At 35.8% G+C, this 18,088-nt stretch overlaps 1 protein-coding gene across 1 annotated transcript in view; it reads left to right on the forward strand.

Annotated features, from left to right (window-relative positions):
- LOC148952455 (uncharacterized) overlaps nt 1-18,088 on the forward strand; it is a 36,248-nt gene that overhangs the window by 1,409 nt on the left and 16,751 nt on the right. The gene's annotated exons all lie outside the window — the stretch shown is intronic.

Here is an 18,088-nt window from a genome sequence, read left to right on the forward strand (position 1 = left end):
TCAAGTGAGAAGCAGGTTGTCCCTGAATAGGGTGAGAAGATGTTGCAAGGAGATTTAATGGAAATGAGAACTCTTGGGCAGGGTTAGTGAGGAAGGTTGTGTATAGATTAGGAGAAGGGTGTGTAGTTGTAATGGCATCAGGCTGATTTCTACTGCAGTGAGTTGTTAGTAACCTAGTAGGCCTATATCAAAGCTACATACTCAACATGCTAAGGGTGTAAACATGGGCATAGGGGGGGGGGGGGGGGGCCCGCTGCCCCCATCCCCCCATGACCTTCAAAATTACATTAGATATGGCTGAAAAAGCAGATGGTTGGAAAAGCAGTTAATAAAAGGCCCTCCATCACCCTCTCAACTGCCCCCCCCTAGACAATATGCCGCCTACACCTGTGGGTGTAAACAGTTTAGCCTAGTTATCAGAGGTAAGAAAATTGTTCTAAAAATGAAATGAAAATTTTAGCAACAGTTACAGCAGACCTGGACTAGAACAGCTGCCTAGCAATTTATGTAGTGTAAATAACCCTAACATTTCAAGTGCTAATTTACATGAAATGAAAATAATAATAATGGTGCAGAATCTCAAGATCTAGTCAACAAACAGCCTAAACTATTAGTGCATAAACTAGTTTGTTCTTGTTTACCAAAGACAAGTTAAAAAGGGACAATCCCAACAAAAATACATTTGAGAAAGAAGGAAAACAACTCAAAAAGAGACAATCCCAATAAAGATACACTGTCTAATTGATTATGCCTGAGTATCCATGAGTTGATATCTGAAGTCAACATAATTAGAAATTTGTAATGCTATATTTTTCCCCAGAACAGATGCTTGTTTTTCTGGTATTTTCTTGTGATTTTGTTTTTACCAGGAATGGTTGTATTAATATAGTTGTTCACTTTGAAACAGGTTCAATTTTCTATAGTTATGATGCATAAATTACCTTAAATCACAGCTTGGAGTGAAATAAGGACTGTTGATCCTGTTGAATCACTCCTTATGATGACTGTTGTAGTTGGTTAAGTTCTGGTGGAAGATTCTGGTGAAAGAATCTTCTTGAGCCATTAAATACATTGGTTTGTGGTCTTCAAAATTAAATTAAAAATATTAATATTATTTAGTAAGGTTCAACACTTACAGTCTTTCTCAATTTTTGATTAGTAAGCTGTTGTTTTTGCATTTTTTGTGATTATTTTGCTTTTTTCATTTTTATGTACTTTTACTTACTTGATGTACTTGTTGAATTACCTTTCAAAATTTTTTATCTCTATGCTTTGCTACCCATCAAAACCAAACTGAGAGCAATGAAATATTGACCGTTTTTTTTGCATTAACAAACGTGTTATAATCATAAATCTGTACTGTTTCATGACATGTAAATAACAAATAAAACAAATTTATTGATACCAAACTACTTTTTAACTATTTCTGCTTAAGAATTAAAATATTGGATTGAAATTAAAATTTTAAGTAAAATTTGAACATACTGTCAAAATTTATGATAGTTAGTATTTCTGTTCAATAAATCCTTATTAATATTTATACTGCAGATTTTTGGGTGGACTAAAATTTTATTATTGTTCATATGGATAGTAATTCTGTATGACTTATGATACCTTATGTGGCTGAAGCAGTGTTGTGCCAAACAGGGGCATAATTTACTATGCAGCAGGTGGGGGGGGGGGGGCCAACTGCCCCCTCCAGACCCAAGTTTGCCCCCCCCCCACCCCCACCCCCTTCCTCCAGCTGAAATTTAGTTTCTGCAAAAAATCTTGCCAAAACTAAGATAGGCCTGCATAATTCAAGTATCCAGAGAAACAGGTCAGCTTTCTTTAGTGTATATTTGCCTTTATGGTAATAATTTGATAATTTTTTGTTTCTACTATCATTTTCATTTGATTTGGAAAAATTGGCTCCAACTTCCCCCCCCCCCTGCCATAATTTTGACAAAATTATGTCACTGGTGCCAAGTACTTTCATTTTACTTAAGTACAAGTACCAAGTACTCTTGGAAATTTTTTACTTAAGTATAAGTATCAAGTGTTCCTCAAAAATTTTACATAAGTAATAAATTTTTTTATAGTACTTTAGTACCCAAGTATTTCCATAGTACTTCAGTAGCGTACTTAAGCATTGGAGTTTATTATTGTTCATATGAATGGCCATTCTGTATGACTTATGATCTCCTATGTGACTGAAGCAGTGTTGTACCAAGTACTTTCATTTTGCTTAAGTACAAGTACCAAGTACTCTAGGAAATTTTTACTTACGTATTAGTATCAAGTGCCCCTCAAATTCTACATAAGTAATAAGTCTTTTCAAAAAGTACTTAAGTACTCAAGTATTTTCATAGTAGTTCAGTAGCTTTCTTAAGCATTGGAGCACTGAGGTTTTACTTTCAATCCATAAGGCACCCCTGTAGTGTCTACTTAATATCCTAGCAGGAACTGATGAAGAAATAAGAAAACATGTTTTTCCAACTGAAAGTAAAGAGCAACACTAAAACTTAAAACAAACATAAATAATTATGTATATGAGGTGGGTTACCACCCTCTTAATACCTTGCTCTTCACACTTAAGCCTTTAGTGCTTTTCAAAAAGCTTTATATTGTTCTGATTAAACAACTCTTGTGTTTCAGAAGTTGTTCTTAAAGAATTGGAGCAAAAAGTCAAACTTTGTAAAAAAAAAACGCAAGGTATAAAGAAGGGGGCAAACCCCCTCATGTATGTAATAATTTCTGTTCATTTTAAGTTTTAATGTAAAGTGTTCATTTTAAGTTTTTTAAGTTTATCCTTACTTTCAGTTAAAAAACTTTCTATTTTAATTTCTGATAATTTTTTTTTAATAAAGGGATTTTTGCCAAGATTGCTTGCTTTTATAATTATCTTTGAAAAAAAAAAATCAAATTAACATGCATCCACAATCCTTCTTCTGGAAAAAAGAAATACAAATTTTACATTTTATTGATTGGAGCTTGAAACCTCTACAGATAGCTTCTCTTATATGATAAATTTAATATAGTATTTTCACTGAGATTGCTTGCTTTTTTGCAAAAAGGGAGCAAACCCCTTTTTTTAGAAACAACATCCCCCTTTTCAGAAATTTGTAGCTTTTGGTGGGTAACAATAAACTCAGTGTATTTTGTACATTTAGAATCAGCATAAAAAGCTAATTCTGTGAATGAGTCAATTGTTTTCAAAATTATATTTTTAGTTTTGATGAACACTGGTCTAGGTTGCTTCTTATTTGTAGTCTGTTATCACAAGCTATTTAGTAAGATTCTCTTGTGATAAAAACAATTTATCTCAATGTGTTCATTTTATTAGGTTTAATTTGAGTATTGAAAGAAAGTGGGTCAATTTGACTGCTGGGAGAGCCTTTCCTTTTCCATAAAGTTATAATGACACCCTTCTGCCAATCTTGGGGAATTATCTCAGTTTGCCAGATTATGGAAAACAGAGTGTGGAGAAACAGGAGCATTGTAGGACATACATATTTCAGCTTCTAAGAAATTAATCCACAGACACCAACATCTTTATTCAGCCTTTTAACTGCATTTCTGATTTCTGGGGGACTGACAGGATCATTTGGAGGAACATCTGCTTTGAAGTTTTTGACTATTAGTTAGGCTGAGATATTCATTTGCAAGGACAGATGAGCTGATATTGCTGAGGAGTGAGTAATATGGCACTTTCACATTTCAAGACAAGTGCCTTCATCAGAAAGAAGCATCCCATCCCTGGATAGGACAGGTTCCAATATGGGAGTTTTGTTTTTTTGGTGAGATCTCAGAAGAGCTTGATCAGGCTACCCATGTCTTTCTTCTTTGCTTTTAGTTTGATTTCATTGGCTTTCCTTGCAACAAACTAAGTTGGGTCACAGTGAATGACCCTGTTCTGCCCTCCATTAAGTCTTTGATAAGTGGCCTTGTCCCCAAGGAGTCTTGCCCTCTGTCTTTGGTCTATGACCTGCACTCTTTCATTTGTTAGCCACAATTTCTTCAAAAATCTTCTCTTGCCAAGTACTAGTTGTGCTGCTTTGTTCCTCAGCAATTTAAAATACTTCCAGGCGTCTATGCTGCTGCTAAGTGTGTCAAGGAGCCCAAAGAGATTTGATATCAGTACTATATTTCAGGCAAGTATTTGGATCCTCAAGTTTCCAATATCTACAGTGACTGGCCTTCTTTTTGATTGTTGTGCTTAGAGGCAAAGCTGAACTTTGACACATGCAAGCCTGTGATCTACATTTCTGAGCTTTGCTGATCTGTAAGTTCTGTAGTTTTTCAGCAACAATCTCTAGCGTTTAGAGATTATGATGTAGTCAATCATCTTCTCTCTGCAACCATCTTTACTATGCCATGTGCACTGATGGATAATTTCTTTGTTGAAAGTAGGCGTTTTTGATTGCCAGGTCATAGGATTCTTGGCCATTCCTGTTAAGTGGGATGGGATAGACAGGACCAATTGTGACATGGTAAACACTCAAATCATCATGTTCTGTTGCTTTAATGTCACCAATAAAAACAGTTATATTGTGGAGAAACACAGTTGTGAGATTTGGTCAGAACAAAGTAGAACTCTTCCTTTGTTGCTTTGTTGGAACTGTTGATTGGGGCCTAGCATGCAACAATGGTTGTCTTGCCTTGCTTGGGTCCTTTTGGTCCAGAATATTTAGTCTGTCAGTCTTTCTGACGTTATCAGCTCGTCTATTGACACATGATGGTCGAGATCTTAAAAGCAAGTCCAAATGTTAGGCTATTTTGTCAATTTTTGTAGTACTTTTTTCAGATGGAATGTTGCTAACCCATCCTGGGCCTGGAATCTGATTAGTGCTAGGTTAAACTTGGATACTGAGATTCCCGGGGTGGACTCGACCCAGAACATGAGGCTGCAGACACCCTGATTGGAGTATTTAACTAGGGGGGAGGGTATATCCAGAGGTACGTGACTGAAGCTTGTTTTGTCCAAATCATATAAAAAAAAATCCAGTGTGGTTGAAAGTAAAGATAATCCCCAAATATTTACCATAGGCAATGTAGAAACTTACACTCTACATCCACCACCCCACTTTCTTGCTCACATTTTGGACACAATGCATAACACACTTGAACATCCAATATCAAGCTCAGTATTATTCCAATGGACTTTAAAGATGTTTTTTTTAATTGACTACTATTCATTGGCTGAAAACTTTTCAAATGAATTTTGAGTTGACCCCAATTTAATCATTTCACCTCTCCTCTCTAATTGAACGCAACTTATTAAATACTTAATTGTATACTCTTGTCTACTCCCAATTTACAATGGTGTTATACAAGGAACCCTCTTAGGCCCAATCTTGGTGCCAATTTCTTTGATGAATATAAATATATTGATGATCCAGTTGTCTTATTGACATGTTTAAACAACTCATAAGCAGCCCAAAGAAGATCCTGGAACAGGTATCAGATGAAGGTCTTACTAATATTAGGATAGTTCACCCTAATGTTCAGCATTACAAAAAATCAATTTTCATAAGACTGCCTTCTTTCACCTGCCCAAACCCCCCTAAAATGCCAGTTAGTGGTGTCAAATTATGGGATGCTACTACCCTATCTTAAGTGACTTCACACGGAATGGAAATGATATTTTGAAAGTCCCTAAGTCCACAATTTTTACCCTTAAAGTCTGAAGTTTTTCTTATTTGTTTGCCCATTCCTTGAGTACGCCTGTCTGGTTTTGCATCCTGGCATATCCAATGAATTGTCAGACAGAATAGAAATTGTCCAAAAAAAGTGCCTAAAACTTATCTTCAATGAAGATAAAGTCCCTTGCATTACCCTTATAATTATTTGCTTATTGGAGCCTTTTGTGCAGGTCTAGCTCAAACAGATGTTTTTTTCAGTTTATACAAACATTGTACGAGTATTTAAGCTTCAGAGATATGGAGGCTGCCAGTCAGACCTGTAAAAGATGGTATGCTGTTTTCTTGAACAGCAGCAGATTTCACCATGATATTGAGTTTGTTATTCACTAAGAAACTAGTGAAGCTTTTGCTGTTCTATCAAGACACCCTAGTCGCTGTAAGGCAATTGTGCTCAAGGTAAGACCTATATCTATGTGCAATATTTTTTGCTACTTTCTATTTTTTAGTGTGCATGATACAGATGTGATTAACTCAAGTATTACTGGTGCTCAACATTAGATTTTAGGTCTTTGCAAAATCTCCTGAACTGGCTTCATTAGGAAAAGCCTTTAAGTAATAATTTTAAATTTTGTTATTATATATTCCAAAAAGATTAGTTTTCTTTTTGTCAGGAACCCAATATTTTTTTTTTCTGCACAAAAAAACTGACTAAGTGAAACAAAGATGAAACTTTGTTTCACAATAAATTATGAAGCTCATGGCCCACAATTAATTTTTATTTTGGTCCTCCTTTTTTTCCTTATTTTTTTTGGTCCTCCTTGTTTTCCTTATTTTGTTTTGGTCCTCCTTGTTTTCCTTATTTTTTTTGGCCCTCCTTGTTTTCCTTGTTTTGTTTTGGTCCTCCTTATTTTTGGTCCTCCTTGTTTTCCTTATTTTGTTTTGGTCCTCCTTGTTTTCCTTATTTTGTTCTGGTCCTACTTATTTTTTGGTCCTCTTTGTTTTCCTTATTTTGTTTTGGTCCTCCTTGTTTTCCTTATTTTGTTTTGGTCCTCCTTGTTTTCAACCAGGCTATTAATCTGGACATAATTGTCCAAGTTTGAAATCATCCTTATTGCAATGAGCCTGGACACAGTCAGTGCTCCCTATTTCACTCTGCAATGAATAGGACTTATAAAATGGGTTTAACTCACTTTCTGTTGTCTTGCTCTATACGGTTGCACATAAACGCATTTTCTGTGCCTTTCAAATTTAAAGAAGAATTTTTCCTTAATATGCTAGAGCTCGTGTTACTGTTAACTGTTAACTTAACCAACTCTCTTCAGTTGTAAGATATGGTTGAGTTCCGGCTAATAGTTTTCTTAAAAAAGGCGCAAAAACAAATTTTTCATTGTGATTCTATCTGTTGCTTGATCAAGTATCATAAAAATGAGAGACAGAAAAAAACAATAATTCTTTAAATACAAAAGTTTGCTCCATCGTTCTGGCGTTATATTGAAAATTAGACAAAGCTAGGTAAACCAAAGAGTACATCCATCACATATTCAACACTTATTCTGCACTGCAAGGATAAGAATCTAGAACAGATCAGGGGTTCAAATACCTTAATATTTTGTTAATTGTGATAGTAAAATAATAACCAATGAAATACAGGGTTGGTAAGTCAACCTGATCTTTTAACTGACTAAATCACATTTGCAGGGGCAACAAATATTCTCTGTGACTGAAGGGACATCTCTTCAGTAGTAGTGTGCTCTCCATACTCCTCTGCACTAGTGCGCACTGGAAAATGAGCCAACAGCTCCAAAGGAGAATTCTTGCATTTGAACTTATAACATTGAACAGTTATAAATAACAGTTGGCAACACAGTCAGTAACTATGGAATCCGCAATTGAATAGGCCAGCCTCTTATTACTTCTGTTCTAAGAAAGGAACAGTGGGCACACTTAGGACATATATTCCGTATGAAAGAAGGCTGGCTTCCTTGAACAGCATATGATTGGAAACAAAGTGGTGTAAGAAGACGTGGACCTCCAAAGACTACCTAGTAGTGAAATTTTGACCGAGATCTGAGGACGGATGAGACCTCATTAAGACCTGAATGGGGAAAAAAATACTGCTGCAGCACCGCCTTGGGATGAGTGGTAAGGCTTTGCTGACGCCCTATTTGCCAATAATTGGTCTGGAGGAAGTAATTTTGTAATTTCAACAAATCCAATGAGGTGAAACATTTTACAAGAAGAATTAAAAGATCTGAAGAGAATTCAAATCTAAAAACTAGTACTACCAATACTACTACATGTAATACCAATACTACTACTGTGACTACTATTAAAACTATGCCTAAGGGCATGAAAGTGACAATTCTAGTGGCCTCTTTAATAATAAAAAGGGAATTAAGGGAAACCAGCCCCTCTCCCTCCGACGCCTATCATTTCTCCAAACATATCCAATCAAAATTTTGAGATACTCATTTTGTTAAGCGTATTTGAAAGGTCCAGTAATAATGTCCTTGGGGTTGAACCCCTCCCCCTCTCCTCCCCCCACAGCCCTCAGTACAAGGGTTACCAGCTTTACTAGTTGCCTATTGGTAACATTTAAGTTTTTATGGCAAGGGTGGTCATATAAGCTTCGGATGTGGCTCATTCAATTGGAATACAGAAGTTCTAGTGTTCTTTTTAAGAGTGGAAGATAGACGGTTTTCGAAAGAAAATCACTGTGGCAAACGCTGTTGGCAGATGGACATCTACAGATGCTTATAAATATTGATAAATATATGGAAGGGAAGGATCTCAACCATCAAGGAGTATCCAAGACTATTCAACGGCACTTACAGTCACGGATATAATATTTTAATTTTTATTACCCAAGGGAAGAAGATCCCAGACATGCATATATGTGGATAATTTATTCACTTACATCTAGCGTCAAAGAGGACAAATTAAGCACAAAAGAAACAGAAAGCCTCATTGATCTTTCTTGTGTTGATAGTCTCAAATTAATATTCAAATCCTCTATCAAGAGCTCATTTTTGGGTCTCTCAAAAATGAATACCCCCTACTGAGTGAGAAAAAATTGAAAATTTTTATTCAATTTCCAACTACATATGTAGGTGAAAAAACCTTTTCATCTGTGATAGTAATTAAAGCTCGACCACTCTTAGCTTGAGATCAATGCAGCTCTTTGTCTTGCAGGGACATCATTGAAACTGAATCTTCATATCATGATGTCAAATATACAAGAGCAACTATCATACTAAAAATGTCGTTTTTTTCTTAAAAAAAATTACTAAAATTAAAATTTAAAACTAAATTTAAAAGATAATTACTTTAAATATATATATATATATATATATATATATATATATATATATATATATATATATATATATATATATATATATATATATATATATATATATATATATATATATATATTAAGAGTATTAAGTTGAAAACCACGAAAGTATGTGAATATATGGTATTCAAAAGGATATATCAGCAATATCATAGCAATGGCTAATTTGTATTAAGTTGAAACTATCAGGACTTAATGACAATGATGTTCAAATGACCAAAAGGCAATGTAATAATACTACTGCTGATATTGTTGCTAGTGCTATTACTATTGATTCTTTAGTTCTATTAATACTACCACTACAGTTACTGTAGCTAATGATGCTAAGGGTATTAAAGTGAAACTTGTAGGGAACGCTTAAGGGGAATTTTAATCATAGGCATTGCAGTAGCGCTGCCTAAGTAAAAAGCGATGGGGACACTTTTTTTGCACAATTTTTCTCTTTTTTTAGACCAGGGCACTTCGTATAAAAAGAGTTGTCGTAGAAACTTCAAAAGGAGCTCATTTGATTAGAAATTGAAATTTCTAGTGCCCTTTTTAATAATCAAAAATGATTGGAGGGAAACAACCCCCCCCCCCCTCGGACATAATTTCCCCAAACACATCCAATCAAAATTTTGAAAAAGCCATTTCGTTCAGCGTAGTGGAAAAGTCCGGTAATTATGTCTTTAAGGATGACAAACCCCCACAGCCCTCAAGGTAAGGGTTGTAAGTTATGCCTAGGGTCTTTCATTTTCCTCCGCATTCGTGCTGTGCTGAGCAATAATTCTGGATAATTACTCGGAACTGGTTTGGATGATTTTTTTTCCTTACTGAATTTTTGTTAAGTCACTTGATTGTAAAATTTGTGATAATTACTCGATTGTGGTGATTGACTGTACTTATATTGGCGACGGACTTGGGCACTGATTTGGAATAGATTTTTATCTATTGAATATTACCACCGGAAGTGCAGTTATGAAATAATGGACAACTCGAAAATTATTTTGAACTTAACTAGAGGTTGCAGGTAACCTGTGCCTGGCCCCCTTGCGGTCAGCCGTCTTGCGCCAATGACCAATCCAAGCCTCCTACCTATGCTGTTGTGTTAAAAAATTGCCCATCTAATCTTTCATCTCTACTATTAAGGAAAGATTTTATTGATAAAATATATCCTGAGGCTACAAATGAAATTTCAGAAGTGAAACGTTCCTCATCAGACTGGAAAATTATCGTAAAAAGTAAACCCGCTGCCTGCTCAATTGCTGACCATATGAAAAAGTCCCAGGGATGATCGATGCGTTCGGAACGTGTTCTGCGTTACATGTAAAATGTCTGGTCACGCCTGTTTCAGTATCAATTGTCTTGGCAAAGCTCAAACCGATAAACGGGCTGCTCAGTTGACAAATGGATATTCGCTTTTTATCTTGGAACACTAATGGTGGTCTTATTAACAAAAGACATGTTCTTGAGAATATGCTTCATAATAATGATATTCTGTATTTACAGGAACATTTCCTGACTAACCACAACCTCGGTTTGCTGGACATTAGTGCTAATCTCAAAACTTTTTCAGATCCAGCTGTGTCCAGATGTCTCTTATTTGTTATGCTGATGACATGTTGAATCTTGGCCGTACGATCCAGCGCATTGAGCAGAATTTCAAAATCCTCAAAAATGAATATTCAAAAATTAGACTGTCTTTTAATCCTTAGAAAACCGAAGTTGTCTTTTTCAACTGGCGAAATCCCTCTACTTCTCTCCTAAATCTGGACGGTTCTCTTATCAAACCCGCAGACCATATTATATACATGGGCCTTCCAATTGGCGCATCTATCGGCCACACAAGTCGTTTGCTGATATCTCACGTTGAATGTAAAATTAATGTTTGTTACGCTGAAATCGTAAAAAGCAAACTACGCTTGAATCATTACCTTCTAGCATCCATCTGCAACGCCATAGCCCTTCCACATCTGTTTTACATTGCTTCTTTCTGGAATTTTTTTTACAGCTACAGATAAAAAGCACCTACGATCAATCTTCTTCAGATTTGCTAATTATCTTTTACATTTGCCTCCTTGGACAAGAAACCGTAAAATTATCCATTTGTATGAGCTTGCAGACCCGAATATTAGCATTAATAAATCTATCGCGTTTCCAAAGAAATTTTCATCATCCATGGTCCTCAGTTTTGTTCACAATAGTTTGTTCGTATTAATGTAATGAAGAGTTTTCTTTGTCATGTATTTGAATTTTCAATTGTTTTTTTTGTTCCTTTTTTCTTTTTGTTATCTTTAGTGATTACTCCGTCTATTGTACCTTTTTTTTGACGGGCATTAAATGAATAATAATAATAATATACGGTTTTATGGAAGGATGGTCGTGGGATATTTAGAGGAGGCTCGCTTGATCGGAAATGTAAAGTTCTAGTTCTCTTTTAAGAGTCAAAAGGATGGAGGGTAACTACCCCCCTGACACCCTCCTTTCCCCAAACTCATCTGATCGAAATCAAACAGTTCTTGATAACGAACTGTAAGTAAGGAGCGACCCTGCTCAAAAGTAACCGAAACTCTGAAAAACCGGAATTTTGATGCCAATAGATACATCGAAAGAATTGGAGTTTTATGTTGATTTCAAATATATAAGTTTCATGAAGTTTAAACTTACCCTTCAAAGGTTATGAGTCTTGGAAAATTTGCCTTATTTTCGAAAAAAGGGAAAATATCCTTAAAAATATATAGAATCTTGATGAAAATCACACCATCAGATTCAGCGTATCAGGGAACCTGATTCCAAGCTCCTATAAGTAAAAATGGGGAATTCCTTTTTTTTTTTTTTTTTTTTTTTTTTTTTTTTTTTTTTTTTTTTTTTTTTGCCAGAAGAAAGATCACGGAAGCGTGTTTACTTTTTTTTCGAGGTTGATCATATCGACCCACTGGTCCTAGAATATCAGGATAAGGCTCTTTCGAACGGAAATTCAAAGTTCTAGTGCCCTTTAAGTGACCAAAAATTGGAGGGCAACTGGGCCCCCTCCCACGCCCCTTTTTTCTCAAAATCGTCCGATCAAAGTTTTAAGATGGCCATTTTATTTCATCATAGCTGAATATCGAATAACTATGCTTTTGGAGATATCATGTCCCCCCACAGCCCTTGGGGAAAGGTCTAAGTTACAAATATTGCCCATTGCTTAGGTATAGTATTTGTTATTGGGAAGTAGTCATAGATTTTTGGGTGGGTGGAGGGAATTTTCAGCTGGTGGGATTCTCCATGGGGAGGGAAGTTTCACACTGAGAAAATTTGCCAGAATTCCTGTACGAAATTTGTCATATGTCTTGCTTTCTCTTTGCCGACTAAATTTTACGCGTGGAGATGTTAAGGGTATTTTTCCGGGGTAAATTTTCACCTGGATTGAATTGTTTAGAGATTAAGTCCGTGGGGATGAGGGATTTTTCTCTTGAGGTGATGCCAGATTTCCTGGCATTATTTAAAAACGATCAGAAATGTAAAATAAAACAAGTTTTTTCAACTGGAAATAAGGAGCATCAATCAAACTTAAAACGAACAGAAATTATTACGTTTATGAGGGGGGTTGCTCTTCCTCAACATCTCGCTTTTTACACTAAAGGTTGAATTCTGGCTCAATGCCGTAAGAACAACTCCTGAAACGCTATGTTCGTTTAATTAGAACAATAAGAAGCTTTTTTTAAGTACTAAAAACTTAAGCGCAAAGGGCTAGGTGTGAGGAGGAGTAACCCCCTCATATACGTAGCCATTTCTGTTCGTTTTAAGTTTGATTGATGCTCATTACTTTCAGTTGAAAAAACTTGTTTTTTTATTCATTTATTTTTGTGAAAAGGTCCGGTTATGTTTTTGGGGAGGTCAACCTCCCCACAGTCTTCATGGCAAGTGTGGTAAGTTAAGCAATTTGCCGAGTGTTTGTATATAGTATATGTTATTGAGAAAGGTGTACGTGTTTTTTACTCTCTAAAAAGACGAGGGGGATTCATGTGAGACTTTCAAAGAAAGTCGAGGGGAATGTTGAACTAAATCAAAACAAGTTATGTGTAGACGGATTATCAAAAGGGTGTAATTCAGGAATGGCTAGGTGTATTAATTTGGAACTTTCAGGAAATGATAAGGGAGATCATCAAAAAGGCAACATATGCATGCTACCACTACTACTGCTGATACCACACTACTCCATTTACAATATTGAGGGGAATTTTGAAGTAAATAAAAAGACGCCATGTACAGGAGCGTCATTGTACACGTCATGTACATTATCAAAAGAGCGTATTTCAAGAATCGTTTTGGGTATTAAGTTAAAACTTTCAGAGAATTTCTCAAAAGGCAATATTGTGCACGCTACTAACGATACTGATATCTCTGCTACATTTACCAGTACTACTGCTTCAACTACTGCTTCTATTGCAAGTGCTTGTAAGGCTAAGAGCATTGAGATGAAAATTTTCAGAGGTACGTGTACATACAGGCTATCAAAAGGTTATATCAGCAATTTCCTAGAAATGGCTATTTGTATTAAGTTGAAACTTCCAGCACTTGATGAGCAGGGTATTCGACTGACCAAAAGGCAATACGTTAATACTGCTGCTACTTCTATTACTACCGCTATTACTAATAATACTGCTACTGGTAATACTGTTACTACTACTGTGAATACTATTGCAGCTATGCCTAATGGTATGAAACTGAAATCAATAAATTTTGTGGGAGAAGATGAACTGAATTACAACACGCAGTCTATCTGCAGGTTATCAAAAGGGCATAACAACAATATTTTGGGAACAGTTTGGTGTGTGAAGTTGAAACGAATAGGGCTTGTTGTGGGGGATGTTGAACTAACCAAAATAAAATATTTGCATCTTAATGCTACTGCTTCTACTCATACTACTTCTACTACTAATACTGTAAATAATTAATATATTTAATAATTAATACTACTAATATTGCCACTAAAGCTAAGGCTACTATCATTAATTCTCCTGCTACTGCTACTACTGCTGCTACTAAAACTAAGGTAAAAATTTGGAAATATTGAAACTGTGCGTGAGAACTTTTACGGTCAAATGCTAGCTAGCAGTGAATTTGAATATGCAATCAGTAGACGGTGTATAATACAAAACATGCTATTGAAACTTTACATCGGACAAGAACCTCCCTTTGAAACACACGGGAAATCCGACTAACACAATTGGAAGGAATAAAAGAGGGCAAACATGTATCAAAAGCATGTATTTGAAAAGCTGATTCGGCTCTTTGAAGCGAATGATGATGAACAGTTAACGGTTTTTTATTTAGGCAACACAATGAGTGAGTTTATCGGTCTTTTGGAAGAGCCTATATATAGCGAAGTTTACGTGAAGAAGCATGTCAAAGAAAGGTTTTGCAATGGAGTAGTAATTGTAGAGACGGAGGGTATGACTAGTGTTCTCACATTAAGGCCCACAGCCCCTGCTATACTACAAAATCTCCACGCACAACCTTATAATAGCGACGCAAACCAGAAGAAAATAAGCATTTTTATTGCTCAAGATATGACTCGGTATATTAAGACAGACAGCCTGAAAAATCTGAAGAAAATCCAAGCTACCTGCTGTATCTGAAGTTCTGTCTGAAAAACTTGTTCAGGGGTGAAGATACTAAACGGAAAATAGGTACTATTTGCCAAAGCATCATGCAAGCCCTTCGACATAGGGTCGTTACACCTCCTCTTCAAGTAGGACTTGTTGTGAAGGTTTATCATCAGCAAGGAAGCCACAGCCTAGTTCATGGTCTCAGCGGTTTGAGTTGTCGGAGAAAGGTTGGTGTCGCTAAGCAAGTAGGTGTTGGATACCATGAAAACGATGGCAGCGAACAAGAAGGCAAAGTTCTTGAATTGTTTAACTACCCTATGAATCTCTTTGCTACTGTGATTTTTATCTGACTTTTGTAATTGATCTCTGTTTTACATTATATCTGAGCAGATTAGTCTCTTCTTAGCAAACTCTTTTTTTTTTGTCTCAGCTAGGGAAAGCTCTTCGATTTTTTTTTTTTGCCAAACATACCTTTCCACTTCCCCTGTTCCTCATTCTTGCTCACTCAAAAAGCTAAATATTCCAGGCATACAGAACTTTGCCTAGACCCAGTCTTGGCTGTTACCATAGCCTTGAGACTGCATTTGTTTTGCTATTGACCAAGTTCAACATGTGGCTACAAGCCCAACCTCACTATTCCTCCAAGCTTTGAGCCCCTTAACAATTCTCTTGACTAGAAATGTTTAGTTCTATATACGTTGGCAAAAAGAAAGCCTAAGAATGACAAATCTGATCAAGTTTCTTATTATTTACTGAATAAACATTTTTTGCCCCAACCCCAAGTTCAAACTTACAGTGTCAGGCTTTTGGATTCAGAATCAGCAATATTTTTGGTTTGGCTAGTGATAGAATTATTTGTATAGCACTTTGTTTGAGGTTGACCCTTTTTCTTCACACGTTTCTTCTCCCTCAATCTCACTCCTCCTTAGAGCTTTGAGGCCCAAACAATTCACTTGAATCTAGATATTTAGTTTCATGTGTATCAGAAAAATAAGCGTAAAATGACATCTGTTTACGTTTACTGGTATCAACTCAGTCAAACATTTTTTTTTTTTGTCTCGACCTCAAAACAGTCAAACCTGTGAAAAAGCTTCTGTGAGACTTTTCAGATCCGCAAATTTTTTTGGTCTGTTGGTGAAATAATCATTTTTACAGCAGTTTGTTTTAAGTTCTCCCCTAGGTTTCCTAGACTATTATACATTTCTACTTCCTTACGTTTTAATTAAAGGGTTGTTAACATAGCTGTACATTTTTAATCGCTCGGGGGGGGGGGGGGCTACCTCTGCTGCATAAAGTTTGTTTTTGAGACATATTAGTTTATAACTATAAGTTTCTTTCTTTGGAAGGGGATGGTGATCCCACCTCTTTTTGAGCTTTGCCTTGGATATGCCTTCGCTCCTTGCCATTGCATTCTACGCCTATGCCAATTACATCCTACTATGGGTTATTTTTAAAGCATCATAATTTCTATCGGTTTTAAGTTTTACTTCATCTCAGTAAAAAAAAAAAGGTAAGTAAGGTAAAGGATACGGCACTAGACCCTTAAAATCCAAATCCTCGGTGCTGATCTCCGTCTCAAGGCTCTTCAGCAAGGAAGTGCAATGGAGGGATGGGGGCTGGCCAGCCTGTGCTTTCGCATACCCTTCCTGTTTACCTTCCCCAGATTTCTCCAGGTGCCTATTTAGAGCTGAGTGTACTCTGGCTAAGCTTACTGAGTCACGCCATTGACCCCCGTCGCAAACCAAAAAAAAGGATACATTAGGATTCGAACCCTCGCCCTTCAAAAAAAAAAGGATTCCAAATTCAGCGCCCCGGTTACTCGGCTAGGACGACTTCATCTCAGTATTTGTGACAAAGGCCTTTTTTATTTATTTAATACAAGTATAAAACTATGTATTCAGTTTTGATCGTAGTTTCACTGCAGAAGCCCAGTCTAAAGTTCGGAAATATTGTTTTCCTCTAACCCTTGACAAAGTGTATAATGACGTTTCGTCTTACTGTTAGCATGAATTCGAAATCTATACAAATATAAAGTAAAGTTGCTGTGTAAATTGAAAGTGTCCGTCTCATATATATTTGTCTTACTACTTATTTTGTTTGGATTTGTTTTTTTTTTCTTCGTTTGATGAAACTGTTCAAGAAAGTGTGGCAAATCAACTGAAGTAAGTTGTAATGTTTTGTCCAGTCAATTTAGAACTTTTTTAAAAAGAATTTTTTGAGGCTTTTGTTCCATTGATGATCGCATATGACCTCTTTCGATGCGGATTTTAACTACAGCTATGAATTTTGAACGTGCAAAATAAACCCCACTAAGCCGAAAATGCAGTATTTGTGGTATTTGTGGTTAAAATGAAGATAAACTTAGAGGGGGGGGGCAATTATATTTTTGAATGTAGAGGGGGTCGTTTTCATACAACTTTTTTGAACAAAAATACAAAAAAAGCTTTTCGATGAAAACAATCTCACCAAATAGGTTTTTTTTTGTGAAAATAGCCCCTATAAAAGGTTTTTGTTAAGATTAAGGGGGAGCGGCTAGGGCCTTTCGCTGGCTTCCTTTCAGTTGATGCCACTTTATAAACCTATCCTTGTTTAATGTATTTTCAATTTTGTTTATTGTGCAACTGAGTATTTATAGGGATGTCAGATGTGGTAGTTCGATTTTTTTTTTTTTTTTTTTTTTTTTTTTTTTTTTTTTTTTTTTTTAGTGAAACTTATATGATGCAAGCTGTATCGTGATGTTCAATTTATATCCTTTTATTTTATTTGTTGGTACTTGTGCATTATACGATATCCACGAAAGAAGTCAAGTTTGGTTAATTCTAATGAAATATAATAAAATAGGATGAATATATAATAGTTTAGAAACAATTTTGGGCTATATATTTGCACATTAGGGGGTGGGGGTAAAGCATACCATATATTAAATACGAAACCTAACCTAGGTACCCCCCCCCCCCTAAAACACAAGAAAAAAACATTCAAATATTGTAAACACGATTAGTAATCACGCTTTGCCATCCATTCATCTCTTGCAAATACCCGTTTGACGGGTTTCCATTAGTAGTTCCTTGCACAGTCTTTAGCGGTCGGTACCAAAGTTGGGGGGGGGGGGCAAAGTTGTCGGTTTTTTCAATGAAGCACCAGAAAAAGTATTTCAATAAAGATTACCCCAAAAAGGGTACTTTTCAAAGTTAAAGGGGATATAGTTTTGAAAAAGTCTATGAAAAAGAAAGCAAAGAACAAACAACTTAGAATTGTTCATTTTATTTCTTCTTATTTTATTTGGTTATCAATCGTTGGTTTAGTGCTTACATCCAATAGCATCAATTCAGAAAAAAAACGAAGAGGTAAATATATTTTTCCATATCTTGAGGGGGGGGGGCAAAGTTGTCGTTATTTTTTAATGAAGCGACAAAAATAGTCTTTTGAGCTTTATTTAAAGAAATTGAGTGAATATTTCACCAGTTTGTTTATTTTTTGGCAAGTTAGACTTTTTTATGAATTTAAAATTTGTACAGATATATATATTTTATTTA

Source organism: Artemia sp. Qi Xiang Cuo, chromosome 5 (assembly GCF_049724085.1).
Source record: "Artemia sp. Qi Xiang Cuo chromosome 5, ASM4972408v1, whole genome shotgun sequence".
Classification (NCBI taxonomy): domain Eukaryota; kingdom Metazoa; phylum Arthropoda; class Branchiopoda; order Anostraca; family Artemiidae; genus Artemia; species Artemia sp. Qi Xiang Cuo.